Genomic DNA, 25,381 nt, shown 5'->3' with positions numbered 1-25,381 from the left:
GTTAAACTCTGAACTATGATTATTAGGCATAACGACTGCTAACGAATGTCCGGTATCGACGAATTTACGTTTTTAAAATAGCATTTGAAACATTTTGCGTTCATTTGAAATTTTGTTATTAACAAATCGTATACCTCGACATGAATGTATAAAAATTGTAACCATAGATAAAAGTGGCTTTTGTATTAATCCGGGGTATATTCCATTTTCTCTCATTTCCTTTCCATATTTCAGCCAAATCGGTTTATTAGATACAGCGTCAAGAAGGACCAAACAAACACACCCAAACTTAATCAATGGATAAATAGTTATTCATTTCTTAACCCTCAAGTAATCCGCTGATTATTTCTTTGATATAAATCCACGTATTAATTATCGAGATTGTTCACGCATTTCTGACTGCGACGCGTCGCTCCAATGTATTCACCCCTTTCGGCTAGTTGACTGAATATTAATAATCCGAGGGTAATCTTCGACGATTAATGTTTTGTGTCATATATGGATGAGTTGCGTAGAAATGTTGGGACCTTTTTGTTGTGTATGTGTGTATGAATATCTACCCGTATTTTAAATAATAGAATTTCTGTAATTTTTATTTGGGTAATTTTAAGCAGCTTTTGCTTTGGTTAGATTTATGTAATTTTTCTACTGTATTTTTAAATTATTTTGCATCAAGTCTGTAATTTAGACTACACTTGAAAATGTAATTTAATAATCTGAGGATAGCAGTGGTGTGCACAAGGTATATAACTAGGGTATGCACTGTACACATTACAAATAGTGCTAAATGGAAACGTCCTTCTGCAACACAGTGCATTTTTGCATCTATGATGGATATCACTGGAGGATAGTCTTCAACGATTTAAAATCAAATAAGTTGCGGGTATCAGCTATCTTATAAACACTATAATATTAACAATTAGTTTACTTAATATGCATCTTAATCGACATCACTGATCAAGCAAAACCACAGAACTTATAGTACCTACTTAATCTGCCCGGACTGCATTATTGTTCATATTATAAAATATAAATATTGTTTTTATTTTACTGCCCTTTCATTCCATATAGTTTCATATTATAAATAAAGATTCAGAATACGTCCAACTTTACGATCTCCATTAACGCACTACATTGTGGTCCTAAAAGTGCAATCAAATAAAATATCGGAGATAGATCTTCAATATTCATGAAGACATCCACCAGTTATCCGGGACCTGTATACGAGAGCAATATTTTTCTCAATCACCATTAGTACGTATCTGGCTGCCTACCGACCTTTACGTTGCTACCGATATCGCGGTACCAACATGCTGTCACCCCAAAATCTTTCATCAATCTCCTCAAATACTACGCCAATTTAAACTTTATCTAATGGATGATAAAGTTCAATTTCATTTTTGTATCTATCATCAGTTTGGTCAATCATCCTACCAGTAATTTCGCAGTAGAATGCGGAATATGTCGACACTTCACTTTTATTGTATCAAATAATAGGGGTGTTCTTATGGCCGTTATCACGTGTTTGATCTAAAATGATACTTGCTTCGTTCACTTCGAGGGGTGTGCTTTGTATAGGATTCGGTGCCAAAACTTAACCGATATCAAAAATTGAATCGCTCAAATAAATACGGTTGTTAATCCAAGGCTGCGGATTGTGGTCTTTTGTTGCTTCTACAATGCAGGAGCCGTCGGTATGAAATATTTTTTTAATGAAAAAACTTTTTGAAGGGGAGTACATCTTTTATCAGGGTGAAATTTATTTACAGTAAATAAATACACTTTCCAATTGTCAAATATCCAATTACCTACAAGGATACACATAAAAAGTAACGTTTAACGTTAACGTTTGCAGGTCAAGAAGACTTGAGAATGTCATATTTTAAGATGTAAATTCATAACTTATTTATTAAAAAAATTCTTCAATTAACAAGGAAACAAAACAAAACAAAGCAAGCACAGAACCAAAAAGCATAAAGTATAGAGTAAAGAAAAATCTTTCAACTTCTTTGGGCTAAAGACAGTTAATTCTTATTTATTTATTCTTAATGTTTGACACCGGATTTTCCTATGCACTTTCGTCTTTTTCCTTGAACTTGCTATTTGATATTGTTAGATAGATTTATTCTCTGTGCTAAGAATAAATCTATCACAAATAACAACGCTTATAGCCTTTAGATCGCTTGGATAACTCAAAGACAATAAACTAAACTAACGTAGCGATAACACCCAGCTATTTGGACATTTCAAAACTTCGCCGTAGATCTCAAGACATAACCATTTCCTATTCTCATATGAGCGCCATCCGTCGAACATTACTAGTCTGCAGTGACGTGTACAATCAAAACACAATACGTTATAAATGATACACATTATATCACTACAAAGTCATCATTACAATTAGAATCATTTTCTGCTTTTGTAATATCACCTCTATTTCTATTACCATTACAAGTTCTATACAATATTTCAGGAATGCAAAGAAAAGTTGGTCGCATAAATGTTTTATTACCATCAGCTGCATCTTCAGTTGTTGCAATGTGATCTCTATTATACATTGTAGCAAGGGTGTCGTGTGGAGTTTGATGGATGCAAAGTAAAGTTGGTATAGGTACGTTTTAGCTTCTCAACTTTGGCCCATAACCATCCCGCTGTGATAGGTAAAGAGAAGCAATGGTTTTCGATAAATTTTGCTGCCTTTATTTATAACAGTAGTTTACGTCTCGGTCTATTTGACGTTTGCGATACGTCATAGATGATATAACTCGGATATAGCCTTACCGATGTTGAATATTTTTAAATATTTTTAGTTTTATAATTTGAATACTACGCTAAAATTACATAAAAACGGATAATTTTATTGCGTGGGTGGGGTTAATATATGATGCATCTGTTAATAATAGAGTTTGGCTAATGAATATAGAGACACATTAAAAAAAATCGGAGTAAATATTAGAAATTAAAGTGCAAATATTGGAATAACTGACGTTAATTACTTATAGTATAGGTAGTAATGTATTAACAAACAAAAAAGAATTTAAACAAAATGTATGAAAACACATGTTTTTTTAATTTGTTAAAATGATTTTTTAATTTTGGTGGGCGATTTTAGTCTCTACTTTCATTACCCAAACTCTAACAAACAAGATAACTGTTATGTTCACGGCATGTCATATTATAAAGAAAACAATACATGAAAATGTATTGCGGAATAGAGCAAAAAGCCAACATCACGCGGTGTTCCCAGGCGGTCACCCATCCAAGTACTGACCGCGCCCGACGTTGCTTAACTTCGGTGATCGGACGAGAACCGGTGTGTTCAACGTGGTATGGACGTTGGCGACAATGTCTTTGCAAATAAAGAAAACAAGACACGATATTAAAATGTATTGCGGAATAGAGCAAAAAGCCAATATCACGCGGTGTTCCCAGGCGGTCACCCATCCAAGTACTGAACGCGCCCGACGTTGCTTAACTTCGGTGATCGGACGAGAACCGGTGTGTTCAACGTGGTATGGACGTTGGCGATCATATGATCAAAAGTATAGAATAGATGACAGTGTTTGTAGATAAAGTTCCTGGGGGTCCATTCATCCAACGACCGTGACGTCGCTGTTTTATTTTTTTTATGACTAAATCATTTGGGGGTACGTCTTTGTCGGTAGGGTGGTAACTATCCACGGCCGAAGCCTTCCACCAGTCAGACCTGGACTAATTCAGAAACCTCAATCGGCCCAGCCGGGGGTCGAACCCAGGACCTCCGTCTTGTAAATGCACCGCGCATACCACTGCGCCACGGAGGCCGTCAAAACTTGCCCGATGAACAAGGGTGTAAGACAACTTACTTATCTTTGGGCTGAAAATTCATGACAATTTCTCTGAAGAAAGAAATGCTCGACTACATCTCCGCAGTTGATAGTGATAGATAGTAGATAGATATAGTTCTCATCTGACATCTTGGGTTCAATTCCCTGCACAGGCCAATTTTATCCTCCTAATATTATAAGCGGCGTTAAAGAATAACAAACATCCATACAGGATGTTTGTTATTCTTTAAAGCCGCTACTATATTTAAAGCGATTCGGCTTTCGGATTCGGATTTTACTCTGGGTTAATACATAGGTACTTTTTATTCCGAAAAAATCCATGGATTCCCGAGATTTGCGAAACCTGACGATTTTGATGGTATAAATGTTTGTTACTCTTTCGCGCCTCGGCTACTGAACCGAATCACTGGAAATTTGTAGTAGAGGAGTTAACACAAAGGCTACTTTTTATCCCGGAAAAATCCATAATTCCTGGGGGATTTGTGAAAAACTGAATTCCACGCGGACGAAGTCGCGGGCGTCTGCTGGTACTCAATACAAATAAATAACATGGTCAGTGCTTTTAAAATAAGTAACTAAATAAAACTGTGTTTTACCAAGTTCTGAAGTATACTTAGTAATTATCACGATACCAAAATACATACAAGCTTTTTTTTAACTTTTGCCCGTCTGTCTGTCTGTTGGTCCGGGATAATCTGTGGAACGGCTGAAATGACTAAAGATTATTGAGCAGGAAGGCTACTTTTTATTCCACAAACCCAAGGAAAACATTTGTTTCACGCGGACGTAGTCGCGGACGTCTTCTAGTGAATAATATTATCGACTAGAAAGATATAGGTAGGTATACAAACTTGGTTAGAAAGTTCAATATTAAGAGGACGACATTTTCGCCAGCTCATTCACTGCTCCGATAGCCGTGATCGTCTAGTGGTTAGGACCCTACGTTGTGGCCGTAGTAACCCAGGTTCGAATCCTGGTCACGGCAGTGTAGAAACACTGTTACGGCGGAGCGAACCTTTTTATATTTTTTTTACAATATTTTAAATAAATTAAAGTAAATTATTATCGAATTTTAAAGGCACACCAGATTTTTTCTTTCTACTTGATTATACATATACCTTGATCTTGGTATCTTTACTAAAATGCGCAGGATAATTTAACCATAGTTTCATCAAAACGGGAGCAGCAGATAGTAGACAATTTTCTTTTGGAATTATTGGCATTATGACCACAACTACCATCTGAAAATTAGTCTGAAATAAATATAAATTAAATACTATAAAATAATATTATGTATTTAGTAAGTACATTACCGCTAATATTTATGTTTTTTGAGCAATAAAATATTTAAATAATTGGTAAATTACTTTTGATAGTAGGTATTTTTAAACCATTTTAAATTTTTGATTTTATTTTTTGAGATTTTCTCCAGTTATTTTTCATGCTGTTAGCATTTCCATGTCTTGTTTTCTTTATTTATAGATTTTCTATCGCCAACGTCCATACCACGTTGAACACACCGGTTCTCGTCTGATCACCGAAGTTAAGCAACGTCGGGCGCGGTCAGTACTTGGATGGGTGACCGCTAGGGAACACCGCGTGATCTTGGCTTTTTGATTTAATTTGATACTTTTCTAAATTAAATTAAGTCGATTTCAATAAAGTATAATTTTACATTATACTATTATTTTAACCCTCAGTGTGCGTTAGGGATCAAAAACATCATCAATCATTCAATAAATAAATTATGAATTATGTATATCAATATCATTCAAATTTTTCTTTGACATCCATCACAAATTGGTATCATTTGATACGTCTAGATTAGCATTTTCAATATTCAATGTATTTAATAAAAATTAAACGACGTGTCAATCTTTTTTCAATTTGATGTATTGACAATATTGCAAAAACCTCAATAGCTTTACGACAATGCGGAAAGCCTAGGGTTCTCTGTGTGTTATTATTGTACTAATTATTATTATTGTGTAAATTTATATAGATATCATACTTTATCTTATATAATTTGATGTTAGCTCCTCCAAAACAAATAGAAAAATATTATTGTTTTGACCAAGTAGTTTAATGAGCAAACTCCAAATCATGCGGGTCTATTATGCGCCAAGTAACGAGCCAGTCAATCAAATTCACTCTAATTTAGCTAATTTGCATACGTTATATCGAATTCCCGTTCTTAATAAGACGTGAATGATCCATTTTAACCCTTTCGTAATAGAGGGTCATTTTTTCTACTCAATTGAAATGTTTTTTTAGTTTTTTTATCAATGTTAAATATGATGTATAATAATTTTAGAATAATAATGTTATATAAATAGTATTTAAGTTGAAATTGTAGAATAACTCCATTAACGTTAATATATTTTTTTGTAAAATGTAACGTATTTTAAGAGTAATGTAAATCTCATAAAATATGGTATAAATACAAAGTAATGACTATTTTGGACTTCATTACTATCAGTCATTTCTTCAAACACAAAATGGGCTTTAATTGAATACTATAGCCACAGAATTATTGTAATAATACACTGGTAGGTAGGATTCTCAACCCTGTAATTATTTAGACGAGAAATGACATTTTTTCCATATAATAACAAAAAAGTTTCTATCAAATTACAGTTATAATCCCTTCTTTTCACGAAGTGATGCGCGAATCCCGTTAATTAATGGCGACTTAACCCTTCGTCTGTTGCGCCAAATAAATCACCAGTCATCAGTGCTTCCCAAACATTCGTGACGAAACATTCAAAAGAGATAGGTACCAACAGTATGTTGTAACAAAAGAAAATACTGCTTCATTTAAAATAATAAATATTTCCAAATAGGTACCCGAGAGAATAGGAAAATATTAAAACACCATTAAATCGTGCGTTTTAATATGGCTGACACTTTGACAAAATCACTAAATATTAACATGGGGCCATAATTATTATAAAGAGTATAATATAATATTTTTTTCTCTGTCCGTTTATGTCGTAATGGTGTTCCAAGCCGCAATGAAATGTTAACAAATAGAATTTTAGAATTTTAGAAGAGTAAATATAATCGTTTTATTTATTAGTGAACGGAACAGAATAATACCTCGCAAATATTGGGGAGTATGAAGCTTTTTTCTTAAAGCTTATTCTAAAACTCGCTATTTGGGGAGGCACTTAAAGAAAGAAATAATGAAAAATATTAAATTAAAAAGGACAAAGTTTGAAAATCTCTGTATCCTGGCACTGCCACTGATTCATCTTAACCCGTCACCGCTGATGGATCAAGATATTAATACCGAATGCGTGGCGAATCTGGCCAACGATAACCCTTTCTATGCATATTAATTGTATCCCAACACATGACTGATGGCTGGGATTCTTTTTGACACGTTACAGTAATTAAGACCTTTGAATAGCTATACCAAATTATTTAGTTAGTGAAACGTAGAACCTTCTTTAATAATAAACTTCAATAAAAATCTTAATATAATTAAAAAATTAAAAACAATTAAACGTATTTCCAATGGCATAATAATTGAACCACACGAATTAGTCCTGTCGTTAGATCGTGGAGCTAATTATGCTTGATATATATACTTTAAAAAAAAACTTAGTAAATATTTTAGTAAATATATAAATATTATAGTGTTAAAAAACTTTAATAACATTTTAATAATTTAAGTAGAACGGAAAAATTAGAAAGAAATAACAAGTATTTCCAACAGCATAATAATTGAACCACTCGAATTAGTCGGGTCGTTAGATCGTGGAGCTAATTTGTGCTTCCTACATTTACTTTTTAAAATAAATATTTAGTACATTACTAAAATATTTACTAAGTAGTATCCCACGGTATCATTCACTTACATCCCATTTCCTTAAAAATAAAGTAGCCTGTAGGTACTATTCTATATAATAATTAATCGTTTCTTTGAACAAATTTCATTTTTTTAATTGTACAATATGAAATTAAACCAACTAGTTTTCTATATAGATACGAGTACCTGTTAAAGTTTTATTTAATTACTTTTATTATTTCACATTAACTGGTAGAAATTCTTGAACATCATCATCAAATAAATCAAGAATCACTGTAACAATACTCGATGGCATGAAATTGTACCCACCCACATAGATTAATGACATACCGACCAACAATGCCCGCTTTTTGTGAGATCCCTTTTCGATTTAGCAGCAATTAAAAAGTTTTACAAAGCATCTAAAGGGTTAACTTCATTTGCGTATAATTGGTCTTGTTCATTGGCGAGATTGGAGTTTTTTATAGTCACGAGAAGATTCAGATACGGTAAAGATTCAAGCTTAAGGAAGTTTTAAGGGTACCTATATTTATGTACTTAGGGATTTTTTGTTTTTGTTTTTTGCATTTAATAATAACTGTTTTATTGTATACTTTAATTTAGCGGTACATAATTCTATATTTTGAATTTCTTGCGTTCAATTTTTTTTTCTCAAATCAAGAAAATATTAGATTTTTCACATCGGTTTCAATTATATATAAAATAATTTACTATCGGTAAAATTGTGTTTTTGTATTTTGCAGTGGAACCAACTAATACGGTATCAATATAGATAAGGTCATGACCTACATATGATTATATTTTTATTATCCGTCACTACAAATATTAGATTAGATTTTACTAACCAATTTGAACTGTTGCTGCGAGGAGGGTTGTAACAACAAATTCCCGTTTTTTATAGGAGGGAGGTAGCCTGTTTCTTATTTGTAGTAGTTCATTAAAATAGGCTAAAAATTATGAATATACCTTTAATGTAAAAAAAAACTGTAACAAAATATACAAAAAAAAAATTTTTTACTGCGACATCCGGTATAATAGGGTCTTTCGTATCTTCCTGTAATTGATTCACACGGTTCCAAGAGTCAGAAATGCCATTGCATTTGGAGGGTTAAAATCTTTTCTGTTGTATTCAATACTGGATAATTTAATTGTGGTTTCCTTTTTTCGAGGAAGAATGGAGACGGTTTTGAATTAAAACGAAGTAGGTAAATTAGATTTTTAGTCATGCTGTACCTACCTAATATTTTCGTGTTTTATTTTTATCTCTAGAAATTCAATCAAAAGACGAATAAGTAATTAGTAGTATAATGCGACTTTGCTTGTTTTTAACACGGGATACATCGGGAAATGTATTTTTTTAATAATTGTACAATTATGTGTTAGTAATTGTACAATTGTGTATCTCTGCGTGATCGAATCAGAAATGAGGAGATCCGCAGAAGAACCAAAGTCACCGACATAGCTCAACGAGTTGCGAAGCTGAAGTGGCAATGGGCGGGGCACATAGTGCGAAGAGCCGATGGACGTTGGGGTCCCAAAGTGCTGGAATGGCGACCCCGCACTAGTAAGCGCAGTGTTGGCCGACCCCCCACCAGGTGGACTGACGACATCAAGCGAGTCGCAGGGATTCGCTGGATGCAGTTGGCTCAGTATCGTGATGTTTGGAAGTCCCTACAAAAGGCCTATGTCCTGCAGTGGACGTCCATCGGCTGATATGATGATGATGAATTGTACAATCAAAACAAAAACTTGTGTCAGAAATAAAATAAATTAAAATTTTAACAAAAGAATTCCTTCGAGCCGGATTTGAACCAGCGACCTATGGATTACCAATTTGTTACCAACTACAGTCCACCGCTCTACCAACTGAGCTATCGAAGGCTTGAACGCACAGCCGAAATTGTGGTTAATTTACTTACGTAATTATATAATGGGTTTGTTCCACTTGAGGTGAATGTGGTTCATGAATCGTGATAAATATTGCATAATGGCGATAAAAATATTTTACTTGTATCAAAATATAATGATTTTATGTAATCAAACAAACGTATTACCTTGTTGGTCCAGTGATTAACAATATGTTTGCCACTGATTATGAGGTCTTCGGTTCAAATACTAGGCCGGTCTATGAATATCTGCTTTCGAAAGTATAGTGTTATTATAGCGTTTGCTTAGAATTAGATACATTTCTTGTTTCTCTATGACATCCAGTGTAAATTTTTGTTAACGAAATTAACTTTACACCGTCACATAACTATGTAAAAAATCACACTATTATTATAAAGGCGAAAGTTTGTATGTGTGTGAGTGTGTATGTTTGTTACTCTTTTACGCTGCGACTGCTGAAGCGATTTGTCTAAAATTTTTAATGGAAATAGATTTTACTCTGGATTAACACATAGGCTTTTTTTCATCCCGGAAAAATTGATGACTCCTGCGGTGTTTGTGAAAAACTGAATTAAACGCGGACGAAGTCGCGGGGTCCGCTAGTTATTAAATAAAAGTATTAACGCGATGTGACCAATATTGTAATGTGTAATTTTTTTGTGTGAGAAGTAAAATATCTGTTCTTAAATCAGTTGAGAAATCTGTTAGTCTATTACAGGAAATCAGTCCGATTAGGAGATCAGGTAGAAACAAAATGGCGTCCATCAAGATAACAACATCAGGCCGCAATCAGGGTCCACAGCGCGAATATTTCATCGCGAGAGAACCACTAAATTATCTAAATGGAGATCGCTCCCCAATCACAAGAATCAACGCTACATGAGATAAAGTGTCTAGAAGTGGCAAGTACTACAACTACTAGTAAAAGTTGAGAATAAAGAGACTAGAAAAAAACGTCAATTTAAAGGCCTCAATCAAAAATGAGCTGAGGACCTCAAAATATCAATGTCAAATTAACTTCATTTTTCTCTCCGAAACAGCTTATTTTTATATGGTTTTTGCAGGGAGACTGATTAAAGTCTAGAATGAAACGGCTTTGTTTGATTAATATTAATGTTAGACATTAGAAAAAAATGTGACATACCGTTTAGCTTCAATAGCTCAACGGTAAGAGCGGTCGGACTCATCATCGAGGGGTCTATGGTCGTACCCACGCCTAATACAGTCTTTTCCGACTAGTTGGAGAAGATTGGGAATAGGTATTGGTCATATTTAAAAATACGGCAATATTCTTTATAAAAAAAGAAATAAAAACAAAATCACTAGCAGATGGAGTCGCGGGTTTTAAAAACATCTGACTGTCTGCTATGATTAAGTAAAAATCAAGATATTTAATTATTATTTTGTACAAAATTTTATATGGACTACTTACAAAAAGTATATTTTTAATTTTTATAATATCTCAAACGTATATGGCTCAAGTTTCAAGGTAGAATTAGCTGCTGTATTCGAAATTTGGAATTATTCGTTTTATTTTATGTGTTAGAGAATTTTAATTAACTGCAATGCCACTTCTAGTTTTCATTAACAACGAAAATTTTCAGAAACGCCGGAAGAAACGCATTCAGCGTAGCAGCGTCAAAGATGGCGGGCGGAAACACGTCGCGCCTACTGTCATGGCCGCCGGAAGTCCTCTCGCCATTTGATAAATAGTTGTTCTTCAACAGTTTTTCTCATGCAAATGAGGGGTTGGATGACGGATGGCGTTTGTCACAATTTTCTGGGATGGATTTAATTTGGGATGGGATTGCAGTGGGGCGACTAATCTGGGCAGGATTGCTGATTGCGCGCTTTGTGTTTTGCATTTTTGCGGGTACTTCGTAGAATTTGAATCCCCTAAGTTCAAATTGGAATGTAGCTTTTGCTTTAAATTGTGGATTATTTTTGCTATAGATATGGTGTAGCTGTTATTCGACATCATTGATGATCCGATACAGAAGTTAACATGCCTACGTTGAGTATTTATAAATGCGTTGCAAATGTGTAGGTACATAGGTAGCGGTAAACATATTAAAAAATCGTAATTGGATTCCAAAATTCAAAATTCAAAATTCATTTATTTCAAGTAGGCTCAGTTTACAAGCACTTTTGACACGTCAGTTGACTATTTGTAAAGATTCTACCACCGGTTCGGAAGGCAGGTTCTGCTGAGAAGATACCGGCAAGAAACTCAACAGTTGCTCTTTTGAAAAAGTCATACAGTATTACAATTTACATTTGATAACAATTAAATTACAATTTCTTATAGTTTTATTTCCTGTGTGAAGGTGGAAGCTGATCCAATGGCCTCCATGCACCTTTGTCGTTAAGGAACTCATCAATAGTGTAGTAACCTTGACTAAGTAAATGTTTTTTAACACATTGCTTAAAGTTGTGCATTGGCAAGTCCATCACAGTCTTGGGGATCTTGTTATAGAAGAGTACACCCAAACCCACAAAAGATTTTTTAACTCTTTGGAGACGATATGCAGAAATAACTAACTTATGCCCGTGTCTAGTAAGACGTGGGTTTAGATCTCCTTTTCGTTTGTACAAATTAATATTTTGTCTCACATAAACTATACTGTTATATATATACTGACAGGCTACTGTTAAAATGCCTATTTCTTTAAACTTTTGACGAAGGGACTCGCGTGATTTTAGTTGATATATTGCTCGAATTGCTCTTTTTTGAAGTACAAATATAGAATGTATATCAGCAGCCTTGCCCCACAACAAAATACCGTAAGACATTACGCTGTGAAAGTACGCAAAATAAACAAGTCTAGCTGTATCAACATCAGTAAACTGTCTTATTTTTCTCACTGCAAAAGCAGCTGAGCTGAGTTTACCTGACAGTTTTTCTATATGAGCACCCCACTGAAGTTTAGAATCCAAGGTCACTCCCAGGAAAACTGTGGAATTCTCTATTTCTAGTGTTTCACCATTGATCATTATAGACTTATCTAATTTTATAACATTTGGTAATGAAAACTCAATACATTTAGTTTTCTTTGCATTTAAAAGTAAGTTGTTAACAGTGAACCAATGCGACACATGCGATATGGCACGGTTTACATCGTCGGAATTATCTTTACTTCTGTCACTCTTAAAAATTAGGGATGTGTCGTCAGCAAACAGTACTATCTCACAGATGCCGCTAACATGGTGTGGTAAATCGTTTATGTACACTAGGAATAGAAAAGGACCCAGAATTGAACCCTGTGGGACGCCCATTGTGTTAGAAAAACCGCGAGACTTTGAATCATTTATGCATACCTTTTGTGTTCTATCACTAAGATAAGAGGCGATGAGATCGAGTGCAACACTTTTTATGCCATAGTGGCTTAACTTAAGTAAAAGAATGTTATGGTCAACACAATCGAATGCTTTGGACAAATCACAAAATACACCAATAGCATTCTTAGCATTTTCCCATGCATCATATATATGTTTTAAAAGTTTAGCACCTGCATCAGTTGTACTGCGACCTTTAGTAAAACCATACTGTTCAGGGTGAAATAAATTATTTAAATTAAAATGACTTAAAAGTTGATTTAAAATGATTTTTTCAAAAACCTTACTAAGTGTTGGCAGTATTGTAATTGGTCTATAATTATTAACATCAGTTTTGTCACCTGATTTAAAAAGTGGTAACAGTTTGCCATGTTTCATTAGGTTCGGAAAGATACCCAAATCCACGCATTCATTAAAAATAATAGCTAAGTGGGGAGCAATGACATCAATGATGTTAGATATTACTTTCACTGACATGCCCCACATGTCTCCAGTTCTTTTTAATTTTAACAGTTTAAAAGTTTTTTTAATGTCTGATACAGTTATATGATGAAATTCAAAAAGAACGTTGCACTCTTTAACATGGCCTCTTAATATCCTCTGGGCTTCCGTAGCAGAAGAGTCCAGTGAATCTGTTAACAAGATAGGAACATTCTGGAAAAAGTCTTCAAAGGCATTAACAACCTCGTTATCGGTGTTTATCTTTTTATCATTGACAATTAATTCAAAACTCATATCACGTGGTCTAATTTTGCCTGATTCTTTATTAATTATGTTCCAGGTTGTTTGTACCTTGTTCTCAGATATTATTACGAACCATTCCCAATTACGAGCTGGCACTACAATTTTGAGAAAATCAGAGCTGAACACATTATAATCCGACCTAGTAATTGAATCAAAGACTTCACGATCCAAAGCTGAATAGTGTAATCATTAGACCTACGCGGTAACTTAGTGACAATGACAACCAGATTATTTACTACGAGCTGGCACTCAAATCGCATTAGAAAAAAATGAGAGTTCTATATAGCCCAACTCGGGGCTGGAACCTGGACATGATCCAAAGTCTAGTGTAACCACTGAACCAACAAGGTAACTTAGTGGAAATTAAGGCAGCAGTAATTATAGTTTCATCTATATTTATGGTTTAATCTTAATTTTCTCAAAAGAATTACATAAAATTAGGAGGAGGCTTATATGAGAAATACAATTAACTCAATTAAGATAATAATTATTTACGAGTATACACATCTAATTAGATTTAAATTATACATACAAATAATTATTATAAATGCGGGTAGTTACAAAATTACATTTACGTTACGTAGAATACACGACGATTTTTAACAGCTTGACCAAGTGATTGAACCGAGGACTTCTCGACTCAAAGCCGCATACTTTAACCACTGAGTTAATACGGTAATTTCTTGACAGTTAGGTCAGTACTAATTATAATTTCTCGTATAACTTTCTGCCATGTTTTTGCCCACATAACGTGTGTCATTAAAGCAAGGTGCGACCGGTCGAGCGGGTAAAGGTTAGGACAGATGTTTGCGCTACGGTAAAGTTAGACGTAACGCACGAGTTAACAAGCTTTTCTTTGGCGGTTTTTCTTCGTTATATAAAACTTAACGTTATAAATTAGGTTTTAATTTTAACGTTCAATATTAACTATAGTTTAGTATACATATATTTTTTAACAATAATAGTTTTTCCTTATTGCAAATTTAATGGTTATTAAGGTACATGTTTAAATGTTATGAAATTAAATATCTCGTGTCTCAAACGGTGAAGGAAATCATCGTGAGGAAACCTGCATACCAGAGAATTCTCTTAATTCTCTGCGTGTGTGAAGTCTGCCAGTCCGCATTGGGCTAGCGTGGTGGACTATTGGCCTAACCCCTCTCATTCTAAGAGGAGACTCGAGCTCAGCAGTAAGCCGAATATGGATTGATAACGACATAGTTACCTACATACAGTAATTTAGTCTGTCTTAGAACGTTGTATAAATCAAAATTTTTAATGATTAATTGTACCTAACCATGAGATAAATGATCATTATTAGATGTATGTGTCACTGGTAACTAAATAAATATTTTTTTATAAATACATATTTTAAATAGCTTTTCAATTAGTTAATTCCTAAGCATTCCGTACCCAACATTATAGATAATTAATTACTTGAAAAACAGCGCCTATTTTAATACAACGACTATTCTAGTTCCGTTCTTCACACCTGTCAAAACCTAGATCATCATAATTAACAAAATTATACTTTAACACCCATTTTATAAGGTCTGAAATTGAAAATGAAAGTATCTTCCATGCCTAAGATTCAATAACAAGTTTTGTTAATTGAAAATGAACTTTATCTTGTTTGAAATTGAGTTTTAAATGGTATGTATGGTATACGTAGGGTGACCAGGTGTATTCACGGTCGGTAAGACACGGCAAAGGGTGCATAGTATTGTTATGACTCACGTGTTCTTAAGGTCAAGACGGCACGTGGTCAGCTTTTTGCAATGCAATGTAGCGTGAAAATAAAAAAAAATTGTTACGTAACAATGTCTTTATTTTTTTCTTACTGCCAACGATTATCATATCATTATTAATATCCTATATTGGGCTCATTGTTGAGCACGAGTCTCCTCTCAGAGTGAGAGGGGTTAGGCTAATAGTCCACCACGCTGGCCCAATGCGGATTGGCAGACTTTCCACAAGCAGAGAATTAAGAAAATTCTCAGGTATGAAGGTTTTTTTAATTTTTTGCACAATTAGACTTAATTAATTTTTTCACAATTAGGCATAATTTACAAGCACGTCAAGTTAAGTCATGAGTTAATGTAATTTAAGTCGAAACTTAAAATTAAAGTTACGAGGGTTCCAAACGTGCCATGGCACCTTACCGTAGGTGTTCTTATGTTGTAATTTACCAGCATTGTATTAAACACAGCAATCTTATTTGGTGACAAATAAAAAAAACTTTATTACAGTGCAAAACTATCTAGACGGGTTACAAGGTATATTTAACCCTTTGCCTAATGTTTGTGTTTTACTCCTCATTCCTCATTCAACTTTTCTCTCTTCTTCTCATTCTGATTCACTCAGTACAAGGATACTTTGAGTATAGCCCATCGCTCTATTTCCCGCTAAGTGGCTTTTTATTAGACCCATTGCTTGCGATATTATCTCATATCCATAGGTCATCTACTTGGAAGATTGCACCTGTCCACGACCATAATTTTCTATTCGGTGAATCCAAACCACAATAAAATAATAATTTTCTCGATTAATCACACAGCTTCTCCAATAAATAAAAAGACATTATTGCTTTAATTAATGGTTTAAGTTCTGATTAAGATTACACATAAAAGTTCTCAAGTGTGTCTCATTATAAAAATAAATAGTTGTGCTAAATTAGACTGTATGTATGTAAATACATGAACAATTATAGTCAACATTAACATATGGAACAGGGGTCAGAAGTATAAAGAGTTGACCGAACTTATGGAAAAAGTGAGCTAAGTCAGAATTCAACAATTTTGAAAAAAAAAAGAGAGTTTTATGGAAATATCTTGCGTTTTATAAAATGTCCACATCACATATTTAATCTTATATTAAAATTATCTTAATTTATTTTCTCATAGCTTTTCAAGAATTTCAGAGCAAGGGTACAGACATCTTTCAGTCAGTCAGTCAGGTATACCGCAATATGAGATTGCTTATTATTAACCAGACCTGATTTTGATGGACTGAATCAATTAACCATTATTTTGAAACAGAAACTTTAGATACATTTTATTTATTTAATTTTGTATTAAAAAAATCACTATTTAGTACAAACAGTATTTTGAACCCTCGTAACATTAATTTTAAGTTTTCGACCAATTATTACCACCATCAACTAATAATATTATTACCTGACGTTTTGAAAGTGCTTAAACTCAGCCAAATTGAAATAAATAGGTTTTTCTTGGAAACAGAGGCTAAGTATATCCCAGACGTATTATAGGACTCAAAAGGTGATTACAAATATAAGAAAACTAATGTCGAACAAAGGTTATGATTCACAACATTAGTCAGGACAACTTAATTAACAAATCAAACTGTAACCAAAATAAGACCCTAGAATGGCAGAGAATGACCTTGAGTGGAGTCACGTACTTGCGAACGATGTGTGTAGGGTTAAAGGTACCTTTGACTGTATACAAACACTCCCCTTTTCCACTCACAGACTACTATTTCCAACACTAAACGGCGATAACAGACGATTGTGTCAAAATTAATTAAAAATATTGTTACACAAGAGCAAAATTTAATTTTTGTTAAAAATATTAATTTGTAACTTAGGTCACTGTAGTTGCGTTAAGTCCGACGATATTAGGCGTGGCGAGTCAATACGGTAATCTACATAATAAAAGGAATGTTTAAAATATGCGGCGCGCGCTCGCTTAATTGCTCTTTGCTGGCTATCAATTGCGAAATAGGAAAAAACTGTCCACTCCATTGGTTGTTGTGAATGAGTTTTAGGAATTTACAACAGAGAAATCCTTTGAGAAGCTTCCGTACTACATTTAAGTTTTTTTTAGTATTATTAGTATTTCGAGTCTTATTATGAAATTAGAAGTAAAGGTTATATCTACTTTCAGATTAATTATATTTCAAAGACAAACAAAGCAATATCGAACCGCAGGTATTTGATAGCTGAGGTTTTTTCCATTTCGAAGACACTCTGTAACAATGACTTTACTTTTAGTTTCATAATGATTATGTACCAACATAAGTAAGTAAGTAAGTATGATGTATGTAACATAATATCATACTTACTCTGTCTTTCTTGACATTCGTTAATTTCTGAAGATCGTAGTCCTGTGAAGATTAAAACTCTACCGGTTTCTATTGCAGCCACTTTCACTCTCGTGAAAAAAAACATTTTTTTTTGTTTTCTACTAGCTGGTCTTCCCATTGGGAAGGTGAAAGACTCTCGGTTTTTTTGTCGGTGAACCTAATAATCAATTAATTATTATTAGTAACTCTTAACAAAAAATATTTAAATAAAACACAAATATTTGACATAAACTACATTTGAGCGACTCCATTCCATCCCAACTGATCTCAATAAAAGGGGTGTGCGCCGTCCATCTCTTTGTCCCACCCAAATGACCCCAAATAATAATCATCTATTCACCGTCCACTTTCCCATAGCGCCCATAGCTCGAAGATACGGGCATTTTGATTTGCGACCCGATTTGAATGCGATCATTTTGAATTACACTTAATTAGTGAACAGAAATTGCTGGACTGTTTGTTTGCATGTCCTCTCATTAGGTGGCATTTGCTGTGTATTCGTGATTTCAGGCATTTGTGTTTCCGGTATTTAATTACGTACGTCCTTTGTCAGATTCTTGTCAAAAGGCTCATAGATAATTGCTATAACTAACGTTATACTATGTGTTAGGCGTGGCTTTGTTCTATGTTTTACGAGCTGGTTTGTTGTTTATTTGACCCTTAATTATTTGAAACCCTCAAAATTGGCGCATGTGTATGAACCTATGTCAGTTATGATCGAAAAGCTGGTTGACATTTTTGGGTAGATATTTTAAGGTAAGCTGAAACTTGTCCTTTTCTTATTCTAACATCTAACATCCAAATTTTATCCAATTAGCTTTTTTTTCGCTGGGAAATGGGTTTACGCATCCAGCCTGGAGGCTGCACAGGCAGAGCTACGGCTGGGTATGTGGGACTTACTGAACCAGAATACCCACTAAAACCAAGCGGGGCCATCTGCGTCCTATTGAGATGTACTTAAAAGGATCGCGAGTGCAGGCACTCATATCCCGACGCGCTCGTCGTTTCATGCAGTGGTGTATACAAGAGTGGGAGGAGATGTGCATAGCAACGCCTTCTACCACCCGTTCTTCTTCTGCGTAGCGGGTCAGCATAAGGCGCCCGCTCTCTCTGCTGCTCTGCTGCCTCCTTCAAGCCGATGACGATACCATAAAAGGAGGCAACGTGAGACCATCCATAACCTATAGCTATTCTGACACATAACTGGAGTCATGACTGGGGAGTAGTCGGCCAAAAATATAAGTATTGCTAATAAGTCAGGATACGTAATAATCAAAAAAAATATATACCTTACTTACCTAAAAACTCTGTCTGTGTTAGAGAGAAGTACTGTCCACAATCGTTGCATTAGCCCGAACTCAACACTGGCAGAGTTTCTGCCCTCATTTCAATCATATAAAACCACAGGTTCAATTAGGAATTGACAGCAAAAATGAATCTGAAAAAAAAAATAATGAAAACATAATAAGGCACATGCTTATTAAAAGCTATTCGAAACGAACTCGAAAATAGGGCAGTGTAGCGTGAATTACGACTATCGATAAAACGTTAAACGTACGGCACGGACGCTCCAATAAACGTCAGGGGGATGATGACGTCATGAGCGCGTTTCCGAAATATTTTTACGAATGCACGGCGCGCGGATCGTAAAAGGTTTATTGTTAGGGAACCTAGGTTTATTAATCTCCGCTATGATGGTTAACAATACCCCTGTGTGTTAAACGTAACGATGTCAGTTTTGTTATAACCGGCCTCAGTTAATATTGAGATGTTTGTTCATGTGTTTTAACAGTATATCATCATCATTATTAGCAAATTTTTAATGGTTTTCTGCACGGTCTTTGCCGCCTCTCTCCTATAGAAAAGGGGCATAACGACTTGGTAGCCTTAACCAATTCGTTCAATGGTCATCAGTCTTAGAATGATAGTAATGTTTGTAATATGATGTATGAAAAGGTGACTATACACTGTGGTAAACTGACACAAGGGTGACAAAGTACCGATTGTTGTGTAATATGGTCTTTAAAACACTGTAAAGTTTTTATGTTACAAACTTTTAAACTTCGAATATTTTGGATGGAGGAAAATCTCAGTAATTTGAAAACCAAACTAGAACTAAAATGCAGGACCTCCTGGCACTGATCTGGATAAACGAGACAGTTACTGTTTAGATTATCGTGCATATTTGACGGCCTCCGTGGCGCAGTGGTATGCGCGGTGGATTTACAAAACGGAGGTCCTGGGTTCGATCCCCAGCTGGGCAGATTGAGATTTTCTTAATTGGTCCAGGTCTAGCTGGTGGGAGGCTTCGGTCGTGGCTAGTTACCACCTTACCGGCAAAGACGTACCGCCAAGCCATTTAGCGTTCCTTTACGATGCCATGTAGAAACCGAAAGGGGTGTGGATTTTTATCCTCCTCCTAACAAGTTAGCCCGCTTCCATCTAAGACTACATCATCACTTACCATCAGGTGAGATTGTAGTCAAGAGCTAACTTGTAAAGAATTAAAAAAAAAAAATACGATCGCGTATGTATACATGTATAGTAATGTGTATTAATTTTCAAAACACCGCTTCTCCGACAATTACAATCACCCTACCGTCATAACATCCGCGTGTAAGCTATAAATGTCTGCGAGAACGTTCGTCGGACGCGAGTCGACGGTTTACGATTATGTCCCACCGCTGATTGAATGGTCGTGGTCACCCTACTGTGACTGATAATTGCGTACTGCTTATAACGATTATTGTGATGATTTTCGTTGATCACACAATTCCATCATACTTTATGTTCCAAATTCAAATTGCCGGGCATACTTATTTCTCAGAATGAGAGGGGTTAGGCTAATAGTCCACCAAGCTGGCCCTGGCACGCTGGGATTGGCAGACTTGTGAAGTCTGCCAATCCCAGCAGAGACGCAGAGACTTAAGAAAATTCTCTGGTATGCAGGTTTCCTCACGATGTTTTCCTTCACCGTTTGAGACACGTGATATTTACTTTCTTAAAAGTCACACAACTAAAAAGTTGGAGGTGCATGCCCTTTTACCGGATTCGAACCCACACCCTCCGGAATCGGAGGGAGATGTCATATCCACTGGGCTATCACGGCTTCGTGTGACCAATGACACAACATCGTGAGGAAACTTGCATACCAGAAAATTTTCTAAATTCTCTGCGTGTGTAAAATCTGCCAATCCGCATTGGGCCAGCGTGGTGGACTAAGGAATAACCCTTCTAATTCTGAGAGATGACTCGAGCTCAGCAGTGAGCTAAATATGGATTGATGATGATGATGATGATGATGATTTGGGAAGGAAAGCTTATGAAGGAATAAACTTTACCTAAAGAAATAAACTGAAATTTTTCCTTAAAACTTCAAGGTAGAAAATACAAAATCATATTTTCTCTTACCACGGGAGTATATTATCTTTATTTACATAGACTGAGTGTCCAATTCCTTACCGTCTTCTTTTTGTTCTACTTGTTATTTCTCAAGGAAATATACGCGAGGAAGAAATACAACTATCGCTTAAACAAATGTGCTAAAAAGACAAACGTTTTGTTACTCCCAGGGACATATGATAATAGTATGGAACACCATTACTTTGAGTTCTCGATTTTATTTCAGAGTGAATTCAATTCGAGTAATAATATACAGTTTAAAGGTGCTTCTGAGGCCTATTTCCCATTTTGGTATTTATTATCAAACCGCCAAATTAAAAACAAATAAATTGACAAAATGTCATCCACATAATATAATACAAATTACGAATGTCTTCCGGTGCTTACGGTGGATATCATATAGTATGTACACTTTGTTATCTAATTCAATAGGTTGATAATGATAATGAAAACCAAAATAGTGAATAGGTCAGCTGGACTTGGTCTGATGTATATACCAACGGACCGGATAAATGAATGAAACGATACAAAAAAATAGATACTCGTAGATTAGGTGATTTGTGCTTAAACGTGAAGATGTACATACAGTAATATACGTACCTACGTTTTAATTCCTGGCCACTATTTACTGAAAATATCTTGAAACCTAATATTTTTTTAGTTGGCTTGATTTTCCGTTGGCTGAACCTCAAACTGTGAGAAATTGTTATACCTAATTTATTTTGGTATTCTCCTCGAAAACCAAACTCGTGCAGCATCAGTACTAAGACCAAATTTAACTCCTTTCTTCTGTTCCATTCCATTGTGATCGACCGTTGCAAACAAATATACATAGCTGCTATTTAAAAATCTCGATCCAAAGTAGATCCTCAAGAAGTATACAAAAATGAGTCGATTGCAAATAGTAGGGGAATATCACCTCAGTACAAAAGAGCCAGACTTGTCTCTGGAGAATATTTAGAGAATAAACTTCATGTGTTTCGCTAGTTTATGCAGCATGGAATCCGTTTCTGCTGAAACTTCCGCATCTTACAGTTAGATATTAACTAAAGTTCTGATGTGAGCGACAATTATAACTTCGCTTGCAAATAACTGTCTGTTGTTTTTTTAACCGTTTGTTTATGGCTTGAAATTTTAGCATGAAATTTTTAAACACAGAGAAACCGTAAATATTTTTAACCAGGTATTTGGCTTTCTTAGACATTTAGCGTCTAAATGTAAAAACTTAGTTGTAGGACGAAAGAAACATTCGCACGAGTCACCTTTCATTATTTTTTTTTTTTTTTTTATTTATTTATTATTCAACAAACTACACATTTAAATTAAGCCTAACCATAGTGCAACACAAACCACAGTTGGTTTTACTGTGCACTGGTTATTATTGCATATTACAATATTTAGGAACAAACAGAACATTATTAACAAACAGAAGAGGATAAATAAACAGATTAACAAACAGAAGAGGATAAATACCAAGAATAATCATTATAGGGTAGTTAAATAAAAGTGTGAGTGAACCGGTGCTGCGACGCTACACAGGCTGTCCCAAAAAATAATTCTTTAGTTTCCGCTTATGTACGTTCGTGAATTGGTATCTTTTAGAAGATTCTTTACCGCATCCGGAAAATCGTCAAAGCTTGTTGGAACAATTTATTTCAGCCTTCATACAAAATAAACTAAATAGAAATCGTTTCATCCGTTTGATAGCTATGGTATCACAGACAGACAGACACGTCAAACTCATAACACCCCTCATTTTGCTTCGGCGGTTAAAAATACAACTAGAAGCTTAGAATCAAAACACAATAACGTCAAGTAGAATGAACCCCATCGCATCACAAAGTCGACTTAGCGCGAACTTTGCTTAATTATCGTGAATTAATTACTGTACAGCTAAGAGGATTTGTTGCTATCAGATGCGATATCGCTGCTTAATTGACTTTTAACTAATTGCCTTTCAAATTAACTGAAATGCCTACATATTTAGGTATATCACAATAACATCCTGGGCTCCATATCAGAGAGGTTGAATTGTCCAATACTGGCATTTGGTTTTTTGGTTTTTTTTTAATCCTCATTTCATTTTCATCAAGAATAATCCTATATCAAATCATTACATATAAATAGAGTTGAAGTGTTTGCCTGTGATTTCAAATAATTATGACAATTTTATTTAGCTTTTTTTTTAATTTTGTTTCTCTGTTTGTTTGGCTTGGCTAGTTTTTCTAAGGCTAAACCAATTTTACATGGTCTTTCACTGAAAGATAGAGAAGGTTACTGAGCAATATAGTTGTCAAAACGCACCTATATGATGTTTTATAACACATTGCGAGGAAACACACTTTCTGAAAATGAATTTACATCTTTGTTTTCCGACGACATTTTGATACGCTTGTTATTTTTGTATAGTGTGTATTTGCCTAAAAAAAGCACGAATTTCACTACAATGCGTGCTTTTTTTTTAGGCAAATACACCAAAATAAATTAATATTTTTGTGTTTCTTTTACCGGTAAATGGTTGATATTTTTTGTCAATATTATCAAAACGAAATAATTAAATGTTTTTTTATTATATTTTATCTTACGAGCAAATGTGATATAGAGTTAACATTACACATGAGGTCAGACAGTATAACCCTCAATTAGTGTAGGTAATTAACACACAAAAAGTCGATGTAAATTAATTGACGTAAAGGGTTACAGATAATCCGGCGTCTTACCAATTATTTTGATAGGGTCCCTCAGGCCCCGCGGTATTATGGTACAGTGGACCGGGCCATGCGTGTTTTAATTAGTTTCGGATTATGGAACGTTGATTAATTGTGCGAGTTCATAGACACCTGATGTAGGTCGGCTTAGGGAGTTGTAAGTTGTATTTAGTTTTGTCACCCAGTTTATCAGATGCAAATATAGTAGGACCCGCTTAAGACGATTTCTCGCATAATACGTCATTTTACACCAGTCCCTACAACTTGACACAATATGTTTTCATACATTTCCTAATAGAGCAAGAGCCCACGACAGCCAGACCTTCGTTATTTTATAAAAGTTGAAAGTTTCTCTGTAGATGTCTCCTATACAGGTAAGAACGACCAGCGACTATAAAGTTTGGGTTGTGGTTACCTGGGCAGGTAACAGGTAGTAAAGGTGTATAAAATAGTACTTAAAATTCGTTAAAGTATAAAGGTCAATTTTTTAATATTTCCTTCGGGATAACTTTAAAAATCTCGTCATCCATTGCCGGACACTTATGACAGTTGCTACCCCCTGCCAGACACCCCTAAACTTTAATAAATTATAATTATACTTTCGTTATAGTATAAAAGCTAAATTTTATATATGTTACTTGGGGACTTATAAAAAGATGTTACCTCAATAGCCGGACAGTTTTCGTGGTTTTTACATCTTGCCAGACACATCGAAAGTCCACTATAGGTGCGAGCGCGAATGCTTAGTCGATTACTATTTTTAGTGAAATAGGTGATTTTGTAAATATTATGTTTATGTTAAATTTTTTTCATTAATAATATATAAGAATTAAGGAAAACAAACAGCAATAGTCATACAACTAAAATATAGATTGTACTCGTAGAGAGAACGCCATCTATGGGTAGCCAATAAATCTAATTAGAATGCGCCATCTAGTGATCACGGTATATAACTTTTTTAACTGAAATGAGAGTTACGTTGCTGGACTTATTACCCGAATGGTTGGACAAGTGGAGAATGGCAGTCAATGTGGGAAAGACGGCCGCCATAGCATTCAACATTCGGAGGCCGCTACGTAATCTCCAGCTACGAGGGCAGGGCATAGCATGGCAGACCTCAGTCCGTTACCTGGGATGCTACATCGACGCCAGCCTGAATATGATCCGCATGGTGGACCACACTGTGTGTCAGGCTGCGGCGGCCCGGTCGATGTTGCACCAGGTACTAATATCTCGACTCCCACTGAGGACCAAGCTGAAGATCATCAGCACCTATGTCCGCTCCCGTCTCACGTACGCGGCGCCAGCCTGGTACGCCCTGTGCTCCGCGTATTAGAAGAACCGGCTCCAGGTCCAGCAGAACAAGTGCTTGCGCCTTGCCACCGGAGCTCCAAGGTACGTCAGGAATGACGTCATACACCGAGACACCAGGACGCCCGCCGTGGAAGAATTCGTCCGGAATCTAGCGCACCGTATGTTCGTGCGCGCAGATAACGGACCATACCAACATCTCCATGGCATCGCACCCCACCGCGAGAGACCGCCGAACGGGCGTCCCC

General features: G+C 35.3%; 5 non-coding genes across 5 annotated transcripts; 2 read left to right on the top strand and 3 right to left on the bottom strand.

Moving 5' to 3' along the window:
- Positions 1–3,222: 3,222 nt before the first annotated feature.
- LOC112044560 (5S ribosomal RNA) lies at positions 3,223–3,341 on the bottom strand. The gene has a single exon (XR_002886759.1). It is a non-coding gene; the product is annotated as a 5S ribosomal RNA (ribosomal RNA).
- A 66-nt stretch (positions 3,342–3,407) lies between these two features.
- Positions 3,408–3,526, bottom strand: LOC112044553 (5S ribosomal RNA). The gene has a single exon (XR_002886753.1). It is a non-coding gene; the product is annotated as a 5S ribosomal RNA (ribosomal RNA).
- A 1,214-nt stretch (positions 3,527–4,740) lies between these two features.
- Positions 4,741–4,812, top strand: Trnah-gug (transfer RNA histidin (anticodon GUG)). Its single transcript has one exon. It is a non-coding gene; the product is annotated as a tRNA-His (tRNA).
- A 507-nt stretch (positions 4,813–5,319) lies between these two features.
- On the top strand, positions 5,320–5,438 carry LOC112044555 (5S ribosomal RNA). The gene has a single exon (XR_002886755.1). It is a non-coding gene; the product is annotated as a 5S ribosomal RNA (ribosomal RNA).
- A 3,994-nt stretch (positions 5,439–9,432) lies between these two features.
- Positions 9,433–9,522, bottom strand: Trnay-gua (transfer RNA tyrosine (anticodon GUA)). The gene is given in 2 exon segments: positions 9,433–9,468; positions 9,486–9,522. It is a non-coding gene; the product is annotated as a tRNA-Tyr (tRNA).
- Between the last annotated feature and the right edge of the window lie 15,859 nt (positions 9,523–25,381).

This window comes from Bicyclus anynana, chromosome 22, assembly GCF_947172395.1.
Source record: "Bicyclus anynana chromosome 22, ilBicAnyn1.1, whole genome shotgun sequence".
Taxonomy (NCBI): Eukaryota; Metazoa; Arthropoda; class Insecta; order Lepidoptera; family Nymphalidae; genus Bicyclus; species Bicyclus anynana.
Note: the sequence above shows the minus strand (reverse complement) of the source record. Positions and strands in the feature narration are given on the sequence as shown.